Source organism: Tupaia chinensis, unplaced genomic scaffold (genome assembly GCF_000334495.1).
Source record: "Tupaia chinensis unplaced genomic scaffold, TupChi_1.0 Scaffold000438_1, whole genome shotgun sequence".
Classification (NCBI taxonomy): Eukaryota; Metazoa; Chordata; class Mammalia; order Scandentia; family Tupaiidae; genus Tupaia; species Tupaia belangeri.
Window position 1 is genome coordinate 870,498 of NW_006159943.1, and position 5,395 is coordinate 875,892.

Sequence of the window (5,395 nt, forward strand, 5' to 3'; positions counted from 1 at the left end):
TTTCCACAATCACAAGGCTGGAAAAGTTACTCAGCCCATGGGACTGAGGGGTGAGTCAGAAGAACATGAGCAGAGAACTGGCCTGGCCTCCGCCTCGGCTAGGATCATCAGATACCACCCTTTGTGTCCCGTCTCCCAAGAGCAACCTCTGGGGGTAGGGGTCCAGTGGGTGCTAACTCCTCCGTGTCTCAGAACCAGGAAACAGACTCTCCCCGTTTGAGCTGGCATTCCTTCAGGAGCTGGTCCTGCAGCTGGGAAGTAGAAGAGAAGCTGCAAAAGATTACCACACCCTTCAGTATTAAAAACCCCTCGGGTCTGTAGAACTCCTCTAGAACTCCGTAGTTTACAAAGTGCCCTTTCACACGCATTACCTCACTTTAGCCTCACTGAACACATACTGTGTGCCAGGCACTGAGCCAGATGCAAAAATGGATTAGGGAGTGCATTTTTAAAAGGAGCTTTCATTCCAGTTGTAGAGAGAAAATAGAAACCAGCAACCAGCATTTCCGGGTAGGATGAGGTAGATGCTATAAAGAAAGGGTAGATGCCTAAGAGCCTCTCAGCCAGCTGCGCTGGACGGGGAGGGAGAGCAATCAGGAAGCGTTTCATGGAGTCAAAGTCGAGTAGGGCAGTTTTTTGCTCACAGACCTCCTCTTATCCAAGTCCGTTCATCTATTTTCATGCCTCTGACCAGTGGCAGTAGTAAATACTCTTTCTCTTCAATACCTGCTAAATTCATCCTCTTCTCTCCATCTCTGCCCGTGTCTATTGGGATTAGACTTTCACTACTTCTGTTTCCAGAGGATCTGGACTGGCCCACTCACCTCAAATGCTGCATTCTTTCCAACTGGTTTGCAGCATGATGGTTCAAGGGAGCTTTCTGAAACACTAACCTCTGCCTAAAATCTTATTTATTTTGATTTTTGTGTCTTTTTCTTTCTTTTTTTTTTTTTTTTGCTATAGGGCACGTGCACTCACCAGACAGACAGAGAAAGAGAGACAGAAAGTGAGAAATCACCCCTTGGGGGGGATGGCCACACCGCAATCACTTCTCCATTCTCTTCTCGGGATCTAGGGCACACATGCACACATGCCTGGCGTGAGTTTAAGTCACCGGGTCTGGGACTCGAACCGTCGTCGACTACATAGGAGTCCAGCGACATAGCCATTATGCCAACTGCTGGTCCCCAAAATCTTTTTTATTTTTTTGGAAGAGATTTTTGCTATAGGGTATGTGTCCTTGCCAGAGAGACAAGACTGACAGAAAACAAGAAATCACCCCCAGGAGGGATGCCACACTGCAGTCCTGGTATGAGTTATTTTGTTGTGTTTTGTTGTTGTTGGGAGAGGTTTTTGCTATAGGGTATGTGTGCTCACCAGACAGAGAGAGACAGAAAGCGAGAAATCAACCCCCAGGGGGGATGGCTACGCCGCAATCCCTTTTCCATTCTCCTCTCAGGATCTTGGGCACGCGTGCACACGTGCCCAGTGTGTTTAAGCTACCGGGTCCAGGACTTGAACTGTGATCGACTACATGGGAGTCCAGCAACATAGTTATTACACCAACTGCTGGTTCCAACACAGCATGAATTCTAAGCTGCTGAGTCAGAGACTTGAACCACAGTCAACTACATGGGAGTCCAGTGACATAACCATTACGCCATCTGCTGGTCCCACTGCTTAAAATCTTTTGATGACCAAATGTCTGCAGAATAAAGTCCAAGTCTTGGTGGCCAAGGTCCTTCCTAGTGACGCCTGTGACTCCTCTGACTCCTTCAGCTCTATGTGCTATTTAAGCCGCACCGCGGTATTTGGTTCCTGAAGACACCATTCTACTCCATACTTCCCATCATTCCTGCCACAAGACATGCCTTCCCTGCCCCCTGCCCAGAAAACTCATACATGTCTTCCAAATGCAGCTCTGACACCTCCTCTAAGAAGTCCCCCGGGGCCAGCTGGTGGCATGGTGGTTAAGGTGCCAGACTCCCACATGGTCGAGCCCTGGACACAGAGGTTTGAAAATCACACTGCGTCTCAGGGCCAAGGGGCATGTCCACCCCTGCCCTAGTTCACAGGTGGTAAGCCTCAGGCCCTAAAGGAGGTGCTGACTCTGGAAGACCTTCTCTTGGGGAGAATAGAGAATGGCTGTCCTTACTGGGGGGTAATCTCTCACTTTCCCTCTCCTGGTTCTCTGGCAAGTGCACTTGCCCCATGGCAAAAACTTAAAAAAAAAAAAAAAAAAAAGTCTCCCCTGATCTCTATCCATTTAGATTTGGGTGCACCTCATTTCTGACCCCAAAAGTCCCCTAATGCCCTTCCTCCGTGACGTTGAAGATGTGAGTGGTTCGGTTTTTGGTTCACTTTTCGTCCCCTCTACACTGAGCTGTCTACACCCCAGTGCCTAACACAGTCTCACGCAGTAGGTGCAATCAGTTGCATTTCACACAGGAGGGGTGAGCGAGGACACGGGTCTGCCTGGAGATCCTGGGATGCACGAGGAGTGGCATGGACTCCGCCAGGGAAAGGCTTTTTTTCTCTTTATTTTTTTTCACGAGTCAGAGACAGGCAGCCCCAACAGAGTCTTCACACCGCAACCCACTGCCAGTCCCAGACAGCTAGGAGCCTGGGAACGCACTCGCACACCTGGCGGGCAAAGGGAGGTCTCGGGACAGAGACAGAACGTTCCCACGTGGGCGGGCCTCACAGAGCACTGTTACATTGTGCCACCAGCTGGCCCCTGGTGCTGGCTCTTTCAAGGCACCAGGAACCAGCTGAGTCTGGCCTGCCTACGGGGGGTTAGCTCGGCAGAGCTAGGCCAAGGTGCGGAGGACAGATGGGAGAAGGGAGGAGAGTGGGGTAAGCCAGGTCAGCTCTGTTTTAGAGAATCAGGCTCGGGGAGGTGGTGACTACCGAAGGCCACACCACTGCAGAGTGCTAGATCCAAGAGTGGGCTAGTGCTAAGATGCAGAGATCTCTGTGCCATAGCATAAGGGCAGTGGGGGCTCCAAGGCTGCCCGGATGTGAGAAGGATCTGCGTGTGCAGTGCTCAAACCTCTGTGGCTTAATATGACACACTTATTTCCTCTTCACACAGGCCAGTCAGGTGCCGGACACCTTACCACGGTTTAGCAATCCAGGCTGCCTCCCGCTCCCACCCCAATAGGGTGTGTGCACTTGCCAGAGAGGGGGAAATTGAGAAATCATCTACTTGGGGGATGGCCACACCACAATCCCTTCTCTATTCTCCTTTTGGGATTTTGGGCATGCACACACAAACCTGGCATGATTTTTAAGCTACTGGGTCTGGGACCTGAACCACTATCAGCCATGTGGGGGAGTACAGTGCCTTAACCACTATGCCACCTGCTGGCCCAATCCAGGCTGCTTTGATTTGCACTCTACCTCTACAAGGGCTGCCAGCATTCTACCTGCAGGGATGGCGTCCTGGGAGAGTCAGGTCCTAGCTGCATCTCAGAAGGGACACACTCCTTCCCTGGTCAGATCTAGCCCATGGCCTGCCTGACTGCACAGGGACAGGGAGACACGAGCCTGTGTGCCAGGAAGGGAAGAGAGCAGGGGCTATCTGCGGGCAGTGGTAACGGCTACCCAAGACACCAAGGCCGATGCTTTTGGAGATGGAGGGACAGGCCAGGCCATCTAAGGAAGAGAGGAGCCGGAGGCTGTGCTCGCACTAGGGGTGTTAGGTCAGAGCAGTTCTGGTCACCTCAGAGAAGGCCCTCTCTCCCACGGGCACGGGTGAGCTGCGGTGTACTTGGCTCCAGTGGGGTCTCACCTGGAGTGGCGTCTCAGCCAACGGGAACTCTAAGGTCGGAGGATGAACTCACTCAATGGCTACCGACAGGAGGCCTCCGTTCTCAGCCCTGGGCCTCTCCAAAGGCTGATTAGGTGACCTACACCGGCACATGACTTCTGCAGGGCTGGCGAGAGAGGTAGAAGCCACTAGGAGTGACTTAGCCTCGAAGTCATGTGCCCTCACCTCTGCCTGTGCCTCATCTGGCTGGCTGAGGGAGGGGCTACAGCAGGCAGGGGTGGCTGGGGGCCGCCTCCTCTGGAGGGTGGCATTCTCTGACCCCTTCCTGCCGGCCTCCCTGGTCCGCTCTGCCACTGCAGAGGGAGAAGTGAGGTGAAGTCTGTAGTGACCTTCTGGGGGAGCCAAGGCCGAGAGACAATCACATTTTGCAGACAAGGAAACCAGAGGCCCGGTGATGGCGGGTTACCCGCCCGACTCCCAGGTGTGCTGGCAGCAGCCCGCAAGTACAGCAGCCAGAGCCTCAACCAGCAGTGTGGACGCTGGGCGCCTCAGGCCTGTCTCCACCATGGTTCGTGGGCCCCCACGCAGTTTGCCTCTGCAGCACTGGGCACAAGACAGGTTCAGGAGAAGCCAAGTCCTGCCAGTAGTGGGCCAGTGCCTCGGCTGCTGCGCCTGCCTCCCCACGCAGGCCGGGGCAGCTGTGCAGGGCAGGAGGCGGAAGTAAGGGCAGCCCACCCCGCAGAAGGGTGCCGGAGTATGCGAGCAGGGCAGGAGAGGCTCCCTGGCTTCGTATAGTATTTCCAAAGTCAGGCCAGGGCAGATACCCTGCCGAGGGAGCTCCGTCCTGTGCCTGGCCAGTTCCTGCCGCGGGCTTTTCAGCCACCGAGGGGCTCTGCTGAGCTCTGCCCACACCCAACACCCCTCTGTTCTGAACCTGACCTGGGGTGGCATTTCTGTCTTCCCTGTGTTCCAGCATCCCTCCTGTGGCTGCCAACTGGACAAGCCCTCCTTAGTCTTAGGGATGCATCTGGAAGGGTCTCACCTGCAGACCCCACCCAGACACCTGGATGCTCCCAGCCCTGCAGGCTGACCCCACCCCTCCCGGAAAGGCGGAGCTCTGGCCCCACCCTGGCAGGCCTCACCAGCCCTTCCTCCCCTCCCAGCCACGCCAAATAAACCAAAACCCAGGCCGAAGTATCAGAAACGTGTATTCTTTTTCTTTTAATAGTAAACCTCTTTACAACAAATATAGTGAAAGAGTTTTCAAACAAAACTCATAAGAATCTCAAGGACTTTGTCTTTTCTTATTGTGTAGAATACTAAGAAAGCATCACCGTACAGCACGAAAAGAAATATCGAAAACAAATCAACAGCCACACACTTGGACTCGCCCTGCCGGGCCCCAGGGGCCCCAGGAGTGTGGGTGATTGTCGGGTTTGGGGGTGGGGCACCTCCACAGTCGGTCGTCCCTCCCCTCCTTCCCTCCGGCCCTCCCTCTTCCCACCCCCCTCCCTCTGGGAATTGGATGGGGAGGAGGAGAGAATCCAGACTCTCCACGTCATCTTCTGCCCCCCCCCCCCACGTTTTCCTTATAAAATGCCCCCGGGGGGGGGGGGGAGGGGA